Here is a 24,552-nt window from a genome sequence, read left to right on the forward strand (position 1 = left end):
AATGAGCGAAATCTGTTCAGAATTATGTAAATTAACATTACAGCACTGAAGAAGCAAAGACCTATTATTAAATAACAATGTTTATTAATAACATACACACACTACACACTCACATACACACACTACACACACTACACACTACACACACACATACACACACTACACACTCACATACACACACTACACACTCACATACACACACTACACACTCACATACACACACTACACACACTACACACTCACATACACACACTACACACACTACACACTCACATACACTCACTACACACACTACACACTACACACTCACATACACACACTACACACACTACACACTCACATACACACACTACACACTCACATACACACACTACACACACACACACTACACACTCACACACTACACACACACATACACTCACACACATACACACACACACACTCACACACACACATACACACACACACACACCATGCACACCACACACTACACACACACACCACACACTACACTCACACACACTCACATACACACTACACACACACACACACCTCACACACGCAAACACTTCACTTACACATGTTACACACATTACACACATACAATACACACCCATGAGTGTGATGTGTGTAATTTGTGTGTAGTGTGTGTAATATGTGTGTAATGTGTGTTTGATGTGTAGTGTGTGTAATGTGTGTGCAGTGTGTGTTGTGTGTGTATATTGTGTGTGTAATATGTGTGTAATGTGTGTTTGTAGTGTGTGTAATGTGTGTTTGTAGTGTGTGTAATGTGTGTGTAGTATGTGTGTTTAGTGTGTGTAATGTGTGTGTAATGTGTGTGTAATGTGTGTGTGATGTGTAGTGTGTGAGCAATGTGTGTAATGTGTGTAGTGTATGTGTAATGTGTCTTTTATGTGTGTATATTGTGTGTATATTATGTGTGTAATGTGGGTGTAGTGTCTGTGTTGTGTGTGTAATGTGTGTGTAGTGTGTAATGTGTAGTGTGTGAGCAATGTGTGTAATGTGTGTGTAATGTGTGTCTATTATGTGTGTGTAGAGTGTGTAATGTGTGTGTAGTGTGTGTGTAGTGTGAGCAGTGTGTGTAATGTGTGTCTATTATGTGTGTGTGTAATGTGTGTGTAGTGTGTGTGTGTAGTGTGTGTGTGAGTAATGTGTGTGTAGTGTGTAATGTGTAGTGTGTGAGCAATGTGTGTAATGTGTGTGTAACGTGTGTCTATTATGTCTATTATGTGTAGTGTGTGTGTAGTGTGTGTGTAATGTGTGTGTAGTGTGTGTAGTGTGTAATGTGTGTGTAGTATGTGTAATGTGTGTGTTTGTAATGTGTGTCTATTATGTGTGTGTGTGTAATGTGTGTGTAATGTGTGTGTAGTGTGTGTAGTGTGTGTGTGTGTGTGTGAGTAATGTGTGTGTAATGTGTAGTGTTTGAGCAATGTGTGTAATGTGTGTGTAACGTGTGTCTATTATGTGTGTGTGTGTGTAATGTGTGTGTAGTGTGTGTAATGTGTGTGTAGTATGTGTGTAATGTGTGTGTGTGTGTAGTGTGTGTAATGTGTGTGTAATGTGTGTATAATGTGTGTGTAATGTGTGTGTGTGTAATGTGTGTGTAATGTGTGTGTAATGTGTGTGTAATGTGTTTGTAATGTGTGTGTAATGTGTGTGTAGTGTGTGTGTAGTGTGTGTGTGTGTAGTGTGTGTGTAGTGTGTGTGTGTGTAGTGTGTGTAGTGTGTGTGTGTGTGTAGTGTGTGTGTGTGTCGTGTGTGTGTGTGTGTCGTGTGTGTGTGTGTGTGTGTGTAGTGTGTGTAATGTGTGTGTAGTGTGTGTGTAGTGTGTGTGTAGTGTGTTTTGTGTGCGTGTAATGTGTGTGTAGTGTGTGTAATGTGTGTGTGTCGTGTGTGTGTGTGTAGTGTGTGTAATGTGTGTGTAGTGTGTGTGTAGTGTGTGTGTAGTGTGTTTTGTGTGCGTGTAATGTGTGTGTAGTGTGTGTAATATGTGTGTAGTGTGTGTAATGTGTGTGATCTTGTTTTCAGACGGCTGTGATTTCACACTGGATCTAAACACAGTAAACCCTGATCTCTCTCTGAGTGAGGAGAACAGGAGGGTGGAGAGGAGGAGGGTGGAGAACAGGAGGGTGGAGAACAGGAGGGTGTGGTGGAGGAGAGAGAAGCTGCAGTCGTATCCTGATCATCCAGAGAGATTTGATAAGTGTCATCAGGTTCTGAGTAGAGAGAGAGTAACTGGTGTGACTGGTGATACTGGTGATACTGGTGTAACTGGTGATACTGGTGTAACTGGTGATACTGGTGATACTGGTGTAACTGGTGATACTGGTGTAACTGGACGCTGTTACTGGGAGGCTGAGTGGAGAGGAGGGATATTTGGAGGAGCTGTTGTAGCTCTGAGTTATAAAACCGTCAGCAGGAAAGGAGGAGGATCAGACTGTGGGTTTGGAGAGAATATAAACTCCTGGAGTCTGAACTGCTCTGATTACAGATACTCTGTTCATCACAATAATAACAGAACTGATCTCTCCACTCCTCCCTCCGGCTGTAGGAGAGTAGGAGTGTATGTGGACTGTCCCTCCGGCACTCTGTCCTTCTACAGAGTCTCCTCTGATACACACTCACACACTCTCACACACTTACACACATTCTACACCACCTTTACTCAGCCCCTCTATGCAGGGATTAGGGTTTATTCTGGCTCCTCAGTGACTCTGTGTAAAATAGAATAACCCTGTGTGTGTGTGTGTGTGTGTGTATAGTGTGTGTAGTGTGTGTGTGTGTGTGTTTCTGTGTATTGTGTGTGTGTATAGTGTGTGTGTATAGTGTGTGTGTATAGTGAGTGTGTGTGTATAGTGTGTGTGTGTGTGTGTGTGTATAGTGAGTGTGTGTGTGTGTGTGTGTGTGTGTATAGTGAGTGTGTGTGTGTGTGTGTGTGTGTGTGTATAGTGAGTGTGTGTGTAGTGAGTGTGTGTGTGTGTGTGTGTAGTGAGTGTGTGTGTGTGTGTAGTGTGTGTGTGTGTGTGTGTGTATAGTGTGTGTGTGTAGTGTGTGTGTGTGTGTGTGTGTGTGTGTATAGTGAGTGTGTGTGTGTGTGTGTAGTGTGTGTGTGTGTATAGTGAGTGTGTGTGTGTGTGTATAGTGTGTGTGTGTAGTGTGTGTGTGTGTGTGTGTGTGTGTGTGTGTATAGTGAGTGTGTGTGTGTGTGTGTAGTGTGTGTGTGTGTAGTGTGTGTGTGTATAGTGAGTGTGTGTGTGTGTGTAGTGTGTGTGTGTGTGTGTGTATAGTGAGTGTGTGTGTGTGTGTGTGTAGTGTGTGTGTGTGTGTGTAGTGTGTGTGTGTGTGTGTGTAGTGTGTGTGTGTGTGTATAGTGTTCGTGTGTGTGTGTGTGTGTGTATAGTGAGTGAGTGTGTGTATAGTGTGTGTGTGTGTGTAGTGTGTGTGTGTGTGTATAGTGAGTGTGTGTGTGTGTGTGTGTATAGTGAGTGTGTGTGTGTGTGTGTGTGTGTGTGTGTATAGTGAGTGTGTGTGTGTGTGTATAGTGAGTGTGTGTGTGTGTGTGTCTGTGTATAGTGAGTGTGTGTATAGTGAGTGTGTGTATAGTGTGTGTGTGTAGTGTGTAGTGTGTGTGTGTGTATAGTGTGTATAGTGTGTGTGTGTGTGTGTGTGTGTTTCTGTGTATTGTGTGTGTAGTGTGTGTGTGTGTGTGTGTGTGTGTGTGATGTCACCATTGCTGTGTGTTAAATTTTAAACGTCACTTTTTGTTTTTTTGTTTTTCTCTTTTGCTCTTCTTAATTTTTTAACCCCTTTGTTTCATCTATTCTTTATCTGTATATGATAAACTGTATTTTACATTCTTTCAATAATAAATATATATAATCACAAAAAAGTCCTTATTCCTTTATCATTCAGCACACTGTTAGTGATTATTGTAATATATATATATCACGATTCTCTAAATCCTCGATTCCATTTTATTTCTGATTTTAGGATCACGATTCGATTTGATTCTCGATTTTCTTTGTTCTTTTTTTTTACAGCAGAGAGGCCTATGCCAGTTTTAGATTAGTCTATGGTCAGTCATTGGTTTGATTCATCAAATTTACAATATCTTATTTCAAAAGATGGGCTTGATATAAGTGATGCAAAGTGATACAAGTGATCTGTAATACACCACATTAAGCACTAATGCTCAAATTTAAATAATTTAATTTAGATATATATGTAATACCATCTAGTGGCTTTTTTTGGTAGCAGCAGTGTGCACTAGAGTTGCACGGTGTACCGAAGGTTCGATTCTTTTTCGATACTACGTCATCACAAACGATTCGGTTCTTTAGCGTTCGATGCTTTCGATACTGTATATAGCCCAGTCACTAGCTTCAAATGAGTCAAATTAGTAGGCGCGATTTGATTCAGTTCATAAGAAAACTGATTCACACCGCAGCAGTCGGTGTGGCAGGATTCAGATAAACTTAGTGTTCTGAACAAATGAATCGATTCACGCGCAAGCCAGCAGAGCAGCAGCGAGTGTAGAATGGCGACGGCTAAAATAACAGATGTCTCTCGTCCGCGACTTGTGGACAAAACGAGCGCGAGGAGTGAAGTGTGGGAAAATAGTCTGAGATGTAGGCATCTGTTTTTTATTTATATTTTTATTTTTAAATAAAATAACGAAAACTGAAAGTGAAACTAAACTACTTTATTAGCGCTGTTTTCACTCCCGCAGTTGTACAGCGGGGGGTGTTGTGCCGATTCTGTCCGCGAAGCGGGAGTCGGATTCAGTAGCGGATTCGGCACAAGCGCGGCGGCACCTCGCGGTCCGCGGTGTTAGTTGTAAGCGCTCGCGCTAGCCGCAAAATACAACAGAAAACACTGAGGGAGACTTATGTGTGGGACTAGAATATGAGCACGAGGAGATAAAAGAGAACCTTTACCTGTGAGTAGCTCACACCAAAACACGCAAATCTCTCTCTCTCACTCTCGCTCTCTCACTCTCTCACTCTTTCTCTGTGTCTCTCTCTGTGTCTCTCTCTGTGGTCTCTCACTCTCGCTGTGTCTCTTTCTCTGTTTCTCTCTCTCGCACGTGAACGCCTCCGCGTTTGACCTGCAGCAGTGTGTTTAGCTGTTCTTAAAAATCATTTTAATTAAATAATAGTTCTATGCTTCTGTGTTACAGTGTTATTTAACATAATTCTGATCATATTTCGCTCATTTAGCAGACAAGCACCCTGATCTCTACAAAGAGCTGAGAAGTCGACAGGTTAGTGGAGTTAGTCAAGATACACTCTGTCTGTAGCTTTACTAAGATTTACTAGCGACTGCTAGTAAATCACGTTAACACGGAGAGGAGTGTGCAGGAGTTTTGTGTTGGACCCGTGGTTTTCTCTATTTCTCCATTATCCCATTGGCTGTGAAACATGAACTCAAGATGTTCACGTTTTCGCGTTTCCATCGCAAATCTGTGGTCAGGCACATAGCCTGCTTGATCGTTACACTGAACATGGGCTTATTAAAAACGGTAAACGGTTGATTAATAAAACGGAGCAGTGAGTGTTAAAATGAACATAACATTGTAATGTTCTTCTGTCTCTTTATTTTCCTTATTCAGAACTTAACTTCTGCCCGCCCGTCAGGTTCACATAGTCAGGCTACCATTACCTCTGGTTTTAGTTTTAGTTTTTAGGAAGTGTTTAGATAATTATGTTATAGTTAAGGTTATAATAACGAAACTTGTTTTTTGTACAAATGTTTCATTTTAGAATAAAAACGTTTGCACCGATTGTTCAGTGTTCAATCCAGTTCAGTCAAAAATAAACATTTTATGTTCAGATATTTTTATTGTTTTTTTTTCTTCCAAGTATCGTTTTGGTATCGAGAATCGTGATACTACAGTTGGTATCGGTATCGAAGTCAAAATTTTGGTATTGTGACAACCCTAGTGTGCACTATTAAAACAGCAATGTGCAACATAACAAAATAAATAATACAAAAATACAGGAACAGTCATGTACAAAATAATAGAACAATTAGAGCCTTAACAAACTGAACTCTATCCTACTATAACAGTTACACATGAAAAATAAGACTAAGACTTTTTCTTTAATAAAGATATATTATTAACTTTATCTGAGAGAAAGATGCTCCTTAAGGTACCAAAACTATTAACATATTTGAGGCTAGACAAAACAGCTGTTATTTTTATATATTTTAAGTTTTTCTTTAAGAAGATGAGAATGGTCACATTCTCTGGAGAAAGAGCTGCTCTTTGAGCAGTCACTGTTAGAAAGGCCATTGGCTGCGCTGAAGATTCTGAGCTCGTCATTACGTCCTCACATGTCGCGGGAAGTTCAGTGTTCACGTGTCTTGAGTGAGGGGCAGTTCAGTCAGTGAGAGCTGCTCCCAGGCAGAGTGCTACGGACGTTTGGCTCCACGTTTCTCCGTGAAGAGTCATTTCATTTACCTTCTAAAGTCAAATTTTGTTCCTTGTGTGCGTCATTGAAGATTTGTGAGTATTATTTGTCCTGTTTTAATGTTTAAATGTTTGATAATTTAGTCCATTTTGATAGTGTAATTTCGCTAGCCTGAAAGTGAAACTGAAAGTAATGTAGAGCCTTGTAGAATATTTCTGCGACTGTGTTTGTAATCTGTAGAGCCTTATTTTCAGTTCATTAAGCCTTAATTGTTCTTTTTAAAGTGCTAATAGCTGTCATTTGTGTTAGTATAGCCTAAATACCATCGTGTGTTTTAATGTGGAGGTTTTCACGCCTGTAATAGCTGTTTAATGGGCGCCAGTATTATGTGTAATGACCGTGTGTTTGCCACCAGTTGGCAGTGTTTCCCCAGCATATAGCAGCCTTATAGATTTCCAATGGAAGCTAGTTGTGCCTTAAATAACCAGCCTGGATGTATTTATTTCAGAGTTTGTTTATTTACACAGAGTTTGTATATTTTTGCTTCCTTCCTTTCTTAGACCACACACACATACACACACACACACACACATACACACACCCACACACGTATTTGCGATCATCTGTAAAGCCAAATTTGACCCTTGTGTTACTGTGCTTTCTTCAAGTTCATTAAACTGCCTTAAACTTCATTCTCGACTCTTCTGCGTTCTTACCGACGCACCAGGAAGACACCATACCATCTACCAACACCTATACAGTCCGCCCACCTAACCACCTGATACATAAATCCCTTTATCAGTCACAATGTCCGCGGCGTCGGCTACAGTGTGCTGCACCATTAGCGTAGCTTAGAGGGAGGGATCATCCATCCTCTTTTTCACTTCGAGGCTCGAGACCATGACATCATTTCCATCGTGACACCCCTATATATATATATATTGTAATATGTACCATATCGTTTAGCTTTGGCTAAAAGCGCTGTATTATTTAATTTCACACCAGAGTTCCCCTTTAGAATAAAGAAGAGTCTGAGATCCAGCCAGCAAATTGTGGGGTGATGATCTCAGAGATCTAAGAGAGTAAATCAGAGGAGATCAACCAGTCACTGCTTTAGAATCAGTGTTCATTTCGTTGAGGAATAATTTTCGTCATAGTCTTCGTCAACTAAGCTTTTTTTCAAGACAAAAACGAGACGATAACTAAATAAAAACAGTATTAAAAGAATAAAAAACGAGACGAAAATGTTTGTCAGGGACGAAATCCAATCAGAACTGATTTAGTTCTGTAAAAAGGTAGTGACAAGTAAGGAGGAGATCCAATCACTGCTTACTTTAGCGAAGGTCGAGAGGCAGGACAAGCGGGGTAGTCATCCAATCAGTACCCGTCTCTCCTGCAGCAGCGCAGTGCGGTTAAATACAAAACCCGGGAATTAACCTGTCGTTACTTACGGAGCTCGACTGGAAGTTAACTCCACAGTGTTCAGCAGGGAGAGAGAGAGAGAGAGAGGAGAGAGAGAGAGGAGAGAGAGAGAGAGAGAGGAGAGAGAGAGAGGAGAGAGAGAGGAGAGAGGTGATATATTTCTCCTCTGACGTCGAAAAATAAGATAACGTGTAAACCGTGTGGAGCGACTCCGGTAAAAACACCACTAATCTTTCAGCTTCTGCAGAGTCTCACAGATCTCCATACAGAGATCAGCGTTTTAATACTGATGTTATTTCATAAGCTGATAGTGTGTTTAACTCGGCAGTGCACTAAAAGACTCCACTGCTGATCTGTAAAGCTAAAGTTACTGATACAGATTAACTCACTCATTACAGGTTCAACTGTTTACACACTAAATCTTTACTTGAACTTGAGTCGATTCACGGTGGCGGCCATAATCCGAACATTGATTTGGAAAAAATAAATATTTTGGGTTTGAAAACTGTTTATGTGTGTTGTGAGTATTTCACCTTCTCTCTGCACTTTTGTATGGAAATAAACATAGAATCCCTGAATGAAAGAAGAGCTTTAGGTTTTGATCAACAGTGTGCACACCATGAATCCAAAATGTCATATTATGATAAAGGTGTTGGCAGTGTGAGGTCAGTGCTTGCTTTTGAGATGTGTTGATGACATTTTGAATGTTGTGTGTCATTTTGCTGGAGATTTGAGGCATTTTGTGTGAGCAATTGTGGGTTTTGTGTGTAGAGTTTTGAAAAATAGACACAGAGCTTGGAAAATGTCTGTAAACAGTTGTAAAAAAACTGTAATATCAGATCATCTGTTTAATCCCACAGTGGGAAACATACAGCTAGTGTTACAGCAGGAACAGGTCAGAAAGGAAAAAGATGTAGCAAAAATAAAACAATAAAAAGAGTGAATATATTAAACCCAAAAGTCTGTGTAAAGTTCCTTACAGCACTTTATCAGTTTCTTATTTTAACTCATAAAGTCTCTCAGTACATCCTGAGATCATCTCTACAGGACAGTGTGTGAATGTGTGTTTTTAATCTCATGTATTGAATGGAGCTACAGTAGGTGTGCTGGATTAGTGTTGGATATAAAACTAGATCCTTTAAAAACTGTGTTTTTACATCTACAACTCTGTTCAAACTATAATATATCTATTCAAATGTTTTATGACCTGATTCCTAGAACAAAATTTTAAATGTAAAATATTTATAGTCACATACCTACAAAAATAATATACATTAAATCATATATAAAATAAATATATTTCACTTTCAAACATTAACCGTATTACTCAACTTGTTAACTTGCTCTAATCATACAGAAGATCAGATTATTATAATATTAAAAAAAAGTATTGGAACAGAAGCTGATTGGCTGTATCTTCTGTAATTTTACTAGTATTTCCCATTTCAGGAATGAGAAGGAAAGGAATGAACTCAGAGGATTTCGGCTGGAGTTTGGGGCAGTTTTGCAGGAAAAGTGTGAAACTGAAGTCCCAAAAGTTTAATCAGAAGTTCGACTACAGCAAGAAGATTTGTGAGGAGGTCTGTGGCTAACGTAGGCTTGGGACCTCTAGTGTTTGAGAATTTGGTATGAGTGATAAGGTAGTCAGGTGAATTTTCTGTGTATGATTTTTTTTTTTTTTTTTATAATTTTATTTCTTATGTTTGCATTTTCTCCCCAAATTACATGGCCAATTACTCCCCCTATCACTAGTGATGCCCCAACACACCAGGAGAGTGAAGACTAGCGACTACTGTACCCACCCAGAAGGCACAGGGCCAATTGTGCTCCCTCTGAGCGCCGACAGCTTGATGGCAAAGCTGCATGAGCTGGGGTTCAAACCTGCAACCTCCTGCTAATAGTGGCAGCGCTTTAGACTGCTGGACCAATTAGTCATCTGTGGCATATCAGCTCTCAGAATCAGAAACCATTACATTCATTCAATTAATAAAGAATTATTAAACATGTTTAATATTAGTGCATTAGTAGTAATATGTTTGTTGTTAAAGCTAATATTCGTAGTAGTGAGTAGTATCAGTAGTAATTTTTAAACTTAATTGATTCATTTATTTATCTTTTAAAATACAAAACAAAATCCTAATAGACATAGTTTGCTTATATGGATAAATTAAACATTATTTTACGTGTCTTTTTTTAAATAAAAATACATCTCAAATAGATGACATTAAATAGTATATAATATTATCATTTCTTCTGAAATCCTTAATATTTTTATGTTTTCGTTGCAATACAAAATCCAAAACCTGTAATCGTGTCTTAGTGCATTACAAGTCCATTATTAATGGCTATATATGATAATTTTCGTGTTGGGTTCTTTTATATAACATTAATCGACACCACAATAATATAATTTAGTTTTCTATTTAATAAAAACATATTTTGTAAACCAATTTACTTTAGCTATTTAATTAAAGGGTATAATTCTGGCACTAACACACAGATTACAGGTTTTGGATTTAATATTGCACTTAAATCAGCGCACTACATTTCCCGGCGGAAGGATCAGCGAGTTTGATCATTAATAACTCGGTTATTTCAGCGTTTGTAGATCAGCACTCCTGCTGGGTGTTTCTAGAAGCAGCGAGACAGGTGAGTTCAGGTGATTTTATGTGAGTATTTGGGTGAGTTCAGGTTATTTCAGGTGATTTTAGGTGAGTTTCAGTGGTTTTAAAGCAGTAGTTTATATTAGCGCTGCCCTCACGCGCTCTTTATGCGCGCTGTGATTCGGCGCGAGACGCTCTCCTGTCAGATTCCTGTCACATTAGCCTGTTAGCAGCTAACAGAGTTAGCAGTGAATTAGCCCCGTTTCTCTTAAACTGTTTAATAAACGGAGGAAACACTAATAATTTATGGGTAAGTTGATGAGATTAAAGAAGTTTAGACTAATCTAGACTAATTAAATGCTGGTTTTAGGCGCAGTTTAAGTTCAGAAGCGGGTAAATTACTGGCTGTAGCTAAACGCTGCTGAAGTTTCTGAGGAGAAAGAGCATTTATTAGCTGCTGTACCTGAATAAGAAGAGTTTTAAGTGTTTAGATTAAACTAATTACCACTATTCTCACTGTTCTTCTCACTGCTATCTGTTATTTTAATTAATTTACCCCAGTAAAGTACAGTACAGTAAGTTATCCTCCAATTTTACCTCAGTTTAAGAGCCAGTTTAACAGATTTTTAAACTAATATTTCTCCTCCATCAGCCGGAGATTCCAGAGAGTTTACGCTGGAAACTCCTTAAACCTTCCTGCTGATTATATTTTATGGTAAATTCTGCTGTAATAGTGTTTAAACTAATTAAATAATAAAATACTGTTATTCTACTGCTGGTTTTCAGTGAACAGTAAACACTGTTATTGATGCTTCTCTTCATGGACAGGCTCCTTCCCATCATTTATTTATCTGCAGAATATGTATGTTTTATTTTACTGATACAGTAATTTACAGTAAGTCTGTTACTGAAATGGCTCATGCTCTGAATTACTTAAGTAGTTATTTCAATATTCGTGTTTTATGTTAGAAAAATGCAATATACAGCTGAGGAAAGTGTTGGTTTATGTGCAACAAATAATAAATGTTTGTATTAGAGTCGGCCATAACATTAAAACCACTGTTAGGTGATGTGAATAACTTTAAATAATCAATTACCTTTACTCCTGTTGAGCGGTGGATAGTTATATTAGGCAGCGAGTGAACAGTCAGTTCTTGGGCGAGAGTAAGAATCTGATACATTTAAAGAGAACCAAACTGTAATATCCTTTAATTTACCTCAAACATCTTTTAATCAAATTATTCTTTTGTGTCTCAGTCACAAATAATAGGCAGATATTTTTTATAATAAATAATGATTATAATTATCTCTCATTTAAACTATTACATGCAGGTATTGACATAAAAATACTTATATTTAATACCATGATATTGTTCAAGTTGATGAAGATAACTATGCTTTAGTGCTGTATAATAGATAAAACTGATTTATGAGTCTTTATGAGTTATTGATTAGTTAAATGTGTTTTCTCCCTCAGATTGCAGCATTTAACATCAAGAATGAACGCATCATCCACAGTAAGTTATATATTTTTTCACATTTACACTATCAGTGTGGTGTTTGTTACATATATAAATCTTAAAACGATAATGTAAATAAAAAATTTATCAAAAGTAAATAAATAAAACCACAGATGTAGTTAATCAGCCAGTCTTGGTTGAAAATCTTTCTACTATTAATCGCAAAAACTCTGATCTTCACATATTACAATTATTAAATCACACATCAAAGCATTAATGTAAAAATCATATTTAGAGGAAAATCAGAGTAAATCTGAGGAGCTTAATAAAGTGTAATAAAAGTATTTTATTCACTGTAATCCAGCAGCCTGATACTTCATATAGTGAACATAGTGCAGCAGCTGTGTGTTAAATTAACCCTGTTTACTCTGGTAACACAAGCACCAGTTCATCCGACCCACAACTAAACTCCCACTAAACTGGATCTACTATCAGATTAAACCACGATCAGATCAACTGAAACACATTTAATTCACATTTTAATTATTTAATTATGATTTTCTTTTTCCATATCATCTATCAGCTGTGCTTTAACTGATAAAACTGAGTTCAGACTGAGCTTCGATTAGAACAAGAGTTTCCCAGAGTAAGATCAGTACCTCAACTATATACTTATATTTATAAAATGCATATATTATATATTTTAAACTTTACCATAATAATAAACTTTCTGCACAATTATCACACTTTTTGTATTGAGATATAATCTACTTTTGGTAGATGTTTAATAGAAATTAAGAATAGTGTAAATTTTACCTTTTGTATCAATCAGTAAAAATAATGTAACTATTTATTTCAACTTTACACAGTGTGATAATAAAGCTGAAATAATAAGAATTATAGATTTGTAAACTCTTCTAGGTAAAATAGAGAAAGGTGCACTGTCTCCATCTAGTGTCCTTGGGATGAACTACATCTTATATAAATGTGCTTATAAAATTAAGCTAAAACATTATGACCATCTGTCTAGTGTTACTAAACATTAGGTAACTGGTTTATTCTGTCTGGTATCTGGGTGAGGTAATGATGGTACCAGTGTAAATAAGTGATTCTGGCTCTTCACTCTCTAGCTCATTATTCCACACTGATTTTGTAGCAGAAATTGTTCGCTTCTATTAAAACTGATCAGAATGTTTTTCCCCACGAAGGGGTGTGGTTTTCCCCACGATGATGTGATGTTCTCTATTTCTATTGGCTCTGAGAGAAGGAGGTGCTTAAGATTCTCCATAAAGCATTTCTACAAATGTACTTCTTCTTTTGTTCAATTTTATTTCTATAGCGATTTTTACAACTGAAGTTTTTACAAAGCAGCTTTACAGAGAAAAACAGGTCCACACCTCTTATGAGCAGCATCACATAGATGCTGATTATTGTGGAAAAACTCCCTTAAATTAAGAGAAAGAAACTTTAGGAGGAACAGAGTACAGTACAGAGAGATAATGTGGAGCTATAGCTAATGTAACAGTACAGAGAGATAATGTGGAGCTATAACTAATGTAACAGTACAGAGAGATAATGTGGAGCTATAACTAATGTAACAGTACAGAGAGATAATGTGGAGCTATAGCTAATGTAACATTACAGAGAGATAATGTAGAGCTATAGCTAATGTAACAGTACAGAGAGATAATGTAGAGCTATAGCTAATGTAACAGTACAGAGAGATAATGTGCAGCTATAACTAATGTAACAGTACAGAGAGATAATGTAGAGCTATAGCTAATGTTACAGTACAGAGAGATAACTCAGTTACAGAGTATTAAACAATGTAGCCGACTACGCTACTTTAGGAATTGCACCCAAATATGTTAAATAGAGACAGGTTTGCTGGTACCCAAAAGAACAGCAAAGACAACAAACAAGTTTATTTAGTAAAATTCCAGCAATACCAAATAAAGTAGAAATAAATTTAATATTAAAAACAACAAGCTGCTTAGTGGTACTTAACTGCACCTGTAGCTCATCTAGTAAAGTAAAAAATCACAACGACAAAAAAGTCTCAAAAAATAAATAAAAATCCAACACAAACTTATACTACAATTCAACTCAGCAATAACATTTTGCTCTGGATTCACTTGAAGTTTCTGTTTCATCCTTTCCTAAATTGCACAAGTTCTGTCTGACAGCTGAGCTTGTCACAAGAATTCACTCAAATTAGAAAAAGAGAGAAAACAGCAGCTTTATTTCACCAATAAATGCAGATAGAAACCATATCAGCTTTACTGCACCCATTTAATCAACACGGATGGAAGCGCCAAAAAGAAGCTTCTCAAATGATCAGACGCCAACAATTCCCACTGAGTAATAAAACTGAAGAACTGGAATAAGCTGATCTCAGACCGACTTTCAGAGGAAGCTGCGGTATCCAGAAAAAAAAACTACTTTTATTAAACCATTACATTCATTAACTAAACAAATCATGAACCCTCTAAACAACAGATTAATTGTCTAAAAATCTAACAATTAATACTACTAATAAAATAGTGCTTTAATAAGAAATAATACTAATAATAATTCATCCTGTCACACATGATTGTGTATATATCTATTTAAGGTTAATGTATATTTATAATAATACAATAAATCTGCTCTTAATTGTATAAAAGAAGTGCTAATTTAAGTTTGGAGCTGTAGATCTGGTTGAGTGTGGTTTCTCAGAAGTGATCATGTGACTGAAGGAAACTAAAATCCTTCATAAGCGGAAGTGAAATCGACCACAGTAGCCCTGCCCTTTGCTGAGCTGTGGGTTTTATTTCTGCACTGGTTTCCATCTTTCATAACTTCCTATTTACAACATTTCTCCCAGGTTACAAATACAAATATTGCCATTCAGAGCATTTATTTGCAGATGCTTAAAATAATGAAAACAGTACAGTGTTTTTAAACCTTAAACAATGCAAAGTTCATATTCATATAGAAACAACAATGCTAATGTTTCTAGAGTTCAGAAATCTATATTTGGTGAAATTATCCATTTTTTTATCACAGCTTGCATGAAGTCTTTCACACTGCTTTTGAATAACCTTATTCAACTCCTGGCCCAAAAACTCAAGCAGTTCAGCTTTGTTTGATGGCTTGTTACCATCTTACATCTTACATGATTACATTCAGAGTTTTTTTAATGGGGTTCAGGTCTGGAGATTGACCATCAATTTACCTAAATATCAGTTAGCAACTGCAGGACTACATCAAGTGACCTTTTTCAATGAGAAGCAAAGAAAAGCCAGGATGAAGTTTGTAAAACATCATAAGACTTGGACTATAGAGGACTGGAGTAAGATCATCTTCTCTGATGAGCCTCAAGGCTTTGCTCAAAGACCTGGCCATCAAATGTTTAGATGGAGATCTGCAGAGGTGTACCTGCACCCACTGTGAAACATGGTGGAGGATCGTGATGATCTGGAGATGCAAGGCTGGAATTGGGCAGTTTAGTCTTTGTGAATGACATGTGAATCAAGTTGCATACAAGATTATCCTGGAATAAAACTTAATTTATTCCGTTCTAGTAATGTTCCCCAACTCTGTTTTTCCAGCAGGACAATGTTCAATTCCACACAGATCAATTAAGGTGTGGAAGAAGGACCACCAGATCAAGATCCTGTCATTACAGCACAATCTCCATCCCTGAACCCCATTAAAAACCTCTGGAATATAATCAAGAGGAAGACGGATGATCATAAGCCATAAAACCACCAAACTAAACTGCTTGAATTTTTGCTCCAGGAGTAAAGCAGCATAACGTTATCCAAAAGCAGTGTGTAAGACTGGTGGAGAGCATGCTGAGACAGATGAAAGCTATAATTAAAAAACACCATTTATTGATTCTGAACTCTTCTTATTAAAATTATCATTCATTTGATAAACCACTCAACAACCGAAGCAAACAAACCACAACATTAAACTAATTATTATATTAATACTAAACATACTAAACAGTTCTGCAGGGGTTTTTACCTGATGGTGGTCGTGACGATATTTGCTTTGGTACTTTGGGCGTCCCCTCCCACCGTCAGTGTGTAGTCATTCTCCACAGTCTGCTGCTGCTTCTCTTGGGATTTAAATATATATGTGTGTGTGTGTATGTGTGTGTGTGTGTGTGTATGTGTGTGTGTGTGTGTGTGTGTGTGTGTGTGTGAGTGTGTTATATAATAGTGAACTGCCTGGCCTCAGTGTCGAAGGAGCTACAGGAAAGTCAGCAGAATTTATACAATAAACATTTCATAGAATTTAATCAGACTTAAACGAAAAATGTAAAGAGATTTTTTTTAAACATAAAAATAATTCTCTGAACTAAATATTTCTAGTCAGCACAACTTCTAGTGGATTTCTTCAAAAGTTAAAATTTTCACAAAACACTACAAATCTATTATAGTAAATCTCCTTGTAAATTAGCGTATTCTAAACTTCACCGGTTTCCCCCACTTCACTGGATTTCTGTAGATCTGCTTCTGTAACTCTACTGTTCTCTTCTATTTCTACTCTGATCTAATACCTTCAGAGTCTCTAACAGATACAGAACTGAATTCATACTGCATCTGTGGGCTTCCTGTATGTAGCTGTGTCTGAGTTTGAGTTGTGAAACTGTTTCCTGTTACGCAGTTCTGCTTGCTCTCTTTACTCATCAGTTTTATAACGGAGCTGCACTGAAGTCTGGCTTTAAAAGCTTCCTCTACAGATCAGAAGAGGTTTTATATGGAAAGTTTATGATCAGAATGATCTAAAAGCTAAATTCTATCCTCTGTTCCAGATCTAAAAATACAGGAGTTTAGAAGCTGAGGACTAAAAGCTCATGGACTGATACAGCTCTGCTCACAGCAGGTAAGATCATTTCATTTAATTACACTCTTTATTTTTACTCTTTCTCTCTGGATTCTACAGGATACATGAACAATGTCTTTTAATATGAACTTTCTGATCTTTACTTTTAACACTCCTCTGCTACAGTTTCAATATGTACAGTTAATATTATCCTAAACTGGAGAAATATTTTATAGAAATGTAATGAAAATTACTGTGTTGTCTGATTTCTTTTTGTTTCTTTATGTTTTGTGTTTCTTTATGTTGTTTGTTTGACCTAATTCTCCTCAAACTCCCACTTCACTCCTGACCATCACTGATCCAGTAAAGCTTCTTAAAGAAGGAGCGGTTGGTGTTTTGTAGATGTTACTAATAACATTAAAACATGGGTTCTGTCCTCCTTCAGAAATCCAGGAACTTCTACATCTTTACCAGAAATCCTCCACTAAACCTGAATCTACTCTCCTTCTACAGTAGCAGTCCTACAGGATGGAAGGTGATCCACAAGTGTTGGAGGACGATCCAGATCAAAAAGGTGATGTAGCAGATGCTCCTCCCCCATTTTCTTTCCTTTCTCTTTCTTTCTTGGACAAGATCAATCATTTTTTTAACTAATGTCTTATATAGTTTCTTATATTTAGATAAAATAAAGAAATACTAATGAACAAATATTGGAAATCATAAGGTAACATGATTTAAGTTTTCTCTAGCGCTTCTTCCAGGTCCACTCTCACACATTTTGTCTAAAACATGAAAAGAAAAGAGTTTTTAAAGAAATTTGCTGACAGAGAATAATTGATTGGTAGGTGGGTAGTAACACGCTACGTTTACTTAATTACATTATATTTTTTAACACTTTTACTTGAGTACATTTGTGATGTCAGAAATCTTTTACTCCATTATATTCACCTTTGTTCCTCACGTTACACATTATAACTATAAGTAATGAGTCATTTTTAATTCAATGCACATTTTCTGTTGCTTAATTCAAACACATCTCTGAAAGCTTCCTTCAGGACCTTGTACAAGTCCGTTCACCAGGAGCAACATCTGTCCTGGGCTGAACGATTTGTAATGAGCCCCGAACCCGAATGCAATGTTTATAAAAAAGACACCTAGTTTTCCTCACGTTTACATCGTCCTCTTGTTATAACGCATAGTTATAAGTGCTCTTCACACATCAGAGTTTACAGATCCGTCCCACATCACTCCCTACACCCTGCACTAAATCTACTCTCTGGAGAGGTCAACAACACACAGTGCTAAAGGTCACAGGGTTTTAAACAGTCATGGGTTTACAGCCCCACCCCCTGGTTCACTGAACACTGCAAGAAATTTGATACAAAAAATTCTGTCCATCTGTAATTTCAGAACGACAGCAGTATTTATAGTAATAAAGCTGCAGATTAACAGTATAACATTATTGAATTAACTATGTTAGACTAATTACAGCTTATTGTTGTCAGCAGGGCCAGGAACCACGAGAGACAAGTGCTGATTAGAAAACACAGGTTTATTATAAACACAGATCCCAAGCATCATACTAGAACGTAGTCAGTACACGGTAAAACATGCAGGTTAAACAGGGAAAGGCAAGATAGTAGTCAGAGGAGGAAACAAGGTCGGTAACAAAAATCCACAACAAAACCAGAGGGCTAGGCAAGAGAGAAAACTAAGAGCAGAAAAGGGTCGATAACAAGAAAGTCAGGAAAACGCGTCATAACAGTGCTAGAAAACTAGTTAATACTCGGCGAGGAACAAAGGGAACAGAGGGCTATTTATACAGGTGAAAACAGGTGTGGTAAATGTGTAATCAGAATGTGAGAAAGGCTGAACGCTGCAGAGTCACGTGTTCAGCCGAGTCATTGTAGTCCATGGGCTGAGATTGCTGGGAAATGTAGTCTTTGGGGGGGGACAATTGTCCTGAATAGGCAGACTGACAAAGTCAGGACTGACAATTATTCAGTTATTTAACAAAATAATTTTTGTACAAATTACTTTTACATAAGTTCTGCCTTTGGCTACTCTATCCACCTTTGGTTGATTCTGAGTTTTGACTGTGAGAATTTTGATACACTTGAAACTCAGACTTTTGCTCTCATGTGAACACAGATCAAATCAGTCCTGTCCAGACCACCACAACTCAGAACCCCACAGCTTCCAGTGAACTGGTCCAGAACACCACAACCCAGAACCCCACAGCTCCCAGTGAACTGGTCCAGAACACCACAACCCAGAACCCCACAGCTCCCCGTGAACTGGTCCAGAACACCACAGCTCAGACTGGAGGGAATGTCATTGCACCTGTTCTACAAGGAAATTTTTATGGACCAGTTCATATTCACACTGGAGCTGAATCTCAGCATGAAGGTAAAAATATCTGAAACATCTGAAAACTATAAAAGGTAAAGTAAAAGAGGAATAAGAGGAAAAAAACTTGTTTACTGCCTTTTTCAGACAGTGATTGTAAAGTACACAAATAGATTTTTTTTTTGTTTCTGTATAATTTTACTACACTGTGGTCAGTTTTATTAAGATTGTTCTGATACAAATAAAAACAGAATAAATAATGAATATATTTATTAGATTATATTTATTTGATTATTATAAAGATGCAAGCATATGAACCCTTAAACACAGGCACTACTGCAGAGAGAGAGAGCCGGAGTCTGAGAGTACAGTAGATCATGCTGTTTCTCCATCAGCAGCCGGAGTCTGAGAGAGAGAGAGAGAGAGAGAGTACAGTAGATCATGCTGTTTCTTCATCAGCAGCCGGAGTCTGAGAGAGAGAGAGAGAGAGAGAGAGAGAGAGAGAGTACAGTAGATCATGCTGCTTTTCCTTCAGCAGCCGGAGTCTGAGAGAGAGAGAGAGAAAGAGAGAGAGAGAGAGAGAGTACAGAAGATCATGCTGCTTTTCCTTCAGCAGCCGGAGTCTGAGAGAGAGAGAGTACAGTAGGTTATGCTGCTTCTCCATCAGCAGCCGGAGTCTGAGAGAGAGAGAGTACAGTAGGTTATGCTGCTTCTCCATCAGCAGCCGGAGTCTGAGAGAGAGAGAGAGAGAGAGAGAGAGAGAGAGTACAGTAGATCATGCTGCTTTTCCTTCAGCAGCCGGAGTCTGAGAGAGATAGAGTACAGTAGGTTATGCTGCTTCTCCATCAGCAGCTCTCATCACTCTCATTGTGGCTTCTGTTAGCTGACTGTGATGCTGCATTATCACATGTATTGGAGGAGGCGTGCTCTGGCCTTTACCTAGTGATGGTGGGAGTCCCAATGAGTGGATGGGGTAATTGGCCTTTCAACTAGGGATACAATTATATATAAATTATTAAAGAATAATGTACATTGACAAAAAATAAAATTAACATTTTACAGAACAGAACCTGTGTATTTAGACTGTTTTATTTAGTTTTTTGTATTTAGTTGAGTAATAATAAAGACTAGTGCTCAGTTCAGTGTTTTTGTGATTGAATTATCTGATGTTGTTTCTTATTCTGTACTGCTGTGCTCTCTCTCAGGTGGAGCAGGTGGAGGACAGGTAAGGAGTGAGAGTTCAGCAGCCTCTTCTACTACACTGACTGCAGGTAAACTCATTAAATGATCACTGCTATTCTGTGTTAATACATGAACATTACCAATGACCATGAAACATTACCAATAAACACCATGGCCTTTCTAATATACTGTAACTCTGTAGTGATATGCACTTCTTCTTTGCATTTGGCGTGTAATGCAGTTTGTGTGTTACACTGTTATATGCAGAAAATTAGCCACATTTGTGCTATGATTTTATATTTTGTATTCTATTGTAGTGAACCTTAGTCTTATCTTGTCTTTAATAATATTAAAAGCTACTAAATATGTATTTACATTATAAAATGTAATGCAATGATGTTACACAGAAAGTGAAATATTTTGATTAATGACAATGAGTCACTATATTTAAATTTTTTTCCTTGCATCAGATAAAATGCAATTAAAACTAAAAGAGGAGTTTAAGAAGAAATTTTCAAACCTTTATGAAGGGACGTCACAGGAAGGGGATTATGCTCCTCTGAAAGACATTTTTACTGAACTCTATGTGGTTAAAGGCTGCACAGGAGGAGTAAACGCTCAGCATGAAGTGAGAAAGATGGAAGGATTTTATCCCGAACCAGGAGAAACATCAGTCAACTTCAGTGAAATTTTTAAAGTGAAAGAAGAAAATAAGTCTGGTACAAAAGTTCTTACACTGGGAATTGCTGGCGTAGGTAAAACAGCCTCTGTACACAAGTTTATTCTGGACTGGGCTGAGGAAAGGCACAACCAGGATTTAGATTTCATTCTGTTTCTTCCCTTTCGGGAGCTGAATTTGATTAAAGAGAATTCCCTCAGGCTTTCAGATCTTTTACACTATTTTCACACTGAACTCTACATAGAAGATGTAATGGAGATTTTAAACGGTAAGTACACTGTAGCTTTGATTCTAGATGGACTGGATGAAAGCAAGATTCCTCTAAACTTCAATCAAGAGAAAGTATTAAATGCACAAGCGAAGATCTCTCTGAATAAACTGCTAACAGGCATCATTAAAGGAGAGCTGCTTCCCACTGCTGTTATTTGGATAACTTCTCGACCTGCAGCAGCCAATCAGATCCCACGTAAATACTTCCTGATCATTACAGAAATCCGTGGATTCAATGACTCACAGAAGGAGCAGTACTTCAGAAAGAGAATCCAAAACCAGGATGAAGCCAGCAGAATCATTTCACATATCAAAGCCACAAGAAGTCTTCATATCTTGTGTCACATTCCAGTCTTCTGCCGGATCTCAGTCTCTGTTCTTCAGGAAATGATTAAGAAAGACAAAGAGATGGAAAATGCTCCCACAACTCTTACAGAAATGTACATTCGTTTCCTGATCTTTCACACAAGACAGAAGAGTGAGAAATACAACCCAGAACAGAACGTGGATGGTGCAGTTCCATCATCTAAGAGAGAAAAAATGGAAGCAGTGAGTGTACTGAAACTGGCAAAATTAGCCTTTCTTCAGCTACAAAAAGAACAGCTCATATTCTATGAGGAAGATCTGAAAGAGTGTGATATTGAGGTAGAAGAAGCCGTAGTGTACTCTGGAGTCTGTACACAGATCTTTAAAAAGGATGAGAAGTTCTACAGCTTTGTACATTTGAGTTTCCAGGAGTTCCTCACTGCTGTGTTTGTTTTCATCACATCCAGTGATGAAAGTAATCCACTCTTCCAGACCTGGTGGGAGAAAATAAAATGGAGGTACAAACACACACTGGATAATCTTCTGAAGACAGCTGTGGAGAAAGCCATGAAGAGTAAAAATGGACACCTGGATCTTTTCCTCCGCTTCCTCTTTGGCCTCACTCTGGAGTCCAATCAGAGGCTCCTCAAGAGTCTACAGCCAGAAATAGAGATAAACAAAGAGGATCTGAAGGGGACTATAGGCTACATTAAGAGAAAACTCAAAAAGAAGAAATCTTCAGAAAAGACCATCAATCTCTTCCACTGTCTAAGTGAAATGAAAGACACCTCACTCACAGGACAAATCCAGAACTTCCTGAACTCAGGAACACTCTCAACACAGGAACTCTCATCCACACAGTGGTCAGCTCTGGTATTTGTGCTGATGATGTCAGAGGAGACTCAGGAGAAGTTTGAACTGAAAAAATACAGAGCATCAGAAGAAGGACTGAGGAGATTACTGCCTGTGGTGAAAAACACACGGCGAGCTCTGTAAGTACTATTTTCCTTAGGGATACTTTTTATATAGTAGTAAATAACTATTCTATAATAATAATAATAATAATAATAATAATAATAATAATAATATATCTGATGATTATAATTATACATTTAAAAGATTCCAGAAATAACTAAACAAAACAATCTTAAATCACTAAACTGCACAAAGGTTGATATACAAAGTGTAATAGAAATGTGATATTGTTAACTTACTAAATATTAATGCTATACTAGAGGATATATAACATGTTTAAGCTGCCTTTTGTTCCTTATACATACACTGAGCCTGTAATTATATTGATATTCTTTAAACTAATAAAAATTGATTGTGTTAGGTACAGGTAAATGCCCTTTACCCTATAGGTTTAGCAATTACTTCATTTTAGAGTTTCTGAAAGCTAATTATAATATTAAATGTGAAGGTTGGATCACTGCAGTCTCAGTAAAAACGCCTGTGAAACACTGGCATCAGTACTCATCTCGGATTCAGCACTGATAGAGCTTGACCTCAGTAACAATGACCTGCAGGATTCAGGAGTGGAGCTGCTCTCTGCTGGACTGAAAAGTTCACACTGTAAACTACAGATTCTCAGGTCAGTCTTATGGAATTCCATATCTGAGAATTGAATAATATGATTGCATATAAAATTAAACCCTTTGATTCTGCTGGTCAAGCTGCCATATTTAAGATGGAATGAAAAGTTGTGTAAAATGTTCACTTGTTTGCTAAACGTCAGTGTTTAAAATTTAGTAAAATGATAAACATCTTGAATAAGATTATTTCTGAAGGAGATATAAATTTGATCTAAAATAAAACATTAGCTTCTCTAGAATGACAGCATGCTTTGAAACTACCAGTCTAGAGCAATTAAATTGGAATTTTAGGTGGAGTGGTGGAAAGATATGCTAAACAAATTTTAGACTAGGGTTAGTAACAGGGTAAAAAAAGACTTGTGGCAAATGTTACTGTAACTGTCAGAATGACATGTTAATTAGGATATTTATGTTTATTTATTATTATAAATTAATTGTTGTTTTTATTTCACATGGTTGTTAAATAGGGCTAAAAACAATATGAACAGGTCTAAAAATGAGGGTGAAATGTCTTTATAAATATACGTCTCTAAAATAATATTTGGTTAAAAAAGAGTACTTGGTCCAGTGCTGCTTTACTGTAGAGCATAATGAGTCACGTGACGTGACGCGGATAACTGTAGAATTGTGGGTCATAACTAACTTTGGCGGCAGAGAGATGACTATCTTAGTAGCAGAGGGAGAACAACAACCATAGCTAACACAAGGTCTAAAGGCGCACACGGTAAATGTTTATATCTGTTTAATATTGTTTGATAATGTGTTTAATATGCCTTTTTGTAATTAATCTCGTGTTCGGAGTTGTACACAGTTTGTTGTGCTAGCTAGCATATGCTGAACGAATGCTTTGTTTTGTCATAGTTTTCACTGTGTCCAATGAAGAAAGAGAGAGAGAGAGAAATAAGTCTTCGAAAGACATCAGTTTGACTTGTGGCCATTATTCTATTAGACCAGTATAGCTACACTGATCTCCCTAAAACTAAAGCATGTATTGGTACTGTGTCACAACAGACCCAACAGACCAAGTTTTAGAATCCAAGTGCAGGTTTTAATGGTACAGAAGCTGAGACTTGCAGCAAACATAAACAGTAATACATACAAGACCTTGCAAAGAGTCTCACACACGCTTTTTCTTATAAAGGCTCAAGGACAAAGACAAAATGGCCACCTAATGCAGAACCAAACTTTCAAAGCTCTGGTGAGAGTGACCTCTGGTGGTGGGGAGAAGAGTCCCCAGGCCCATATGTGACAAACTGCTGGTCTGGTCATGCTGGTCTGTAGCTGCTGCTACTGTCTGACTCTGCAATGGATGATGTTGACATGTTGACGTAAAAGTGGGTTAATTTAATAATAAAATAAAAAGAACACAATAAAATAAAATATATAACAATAAATAGGGAGGGGTGGGATCATTCCTGATGCAGGTGGCCCTTT

The sequence above is a fragment of the Astyanax mexicanus genome, chromosome 1, assembly GCF_023375975.1.
Source record: "Astyanax mexicanus isolate ESR-SI-001 chromosome 1, AstMex3_surface, whole genome shotgun sequence".
NCBI lineage: Eukaryota > Metazoa > Chordata > Actinopteri > Characiformes > Acestrorhamphidae > Astyanax > Astyanax mexicanus.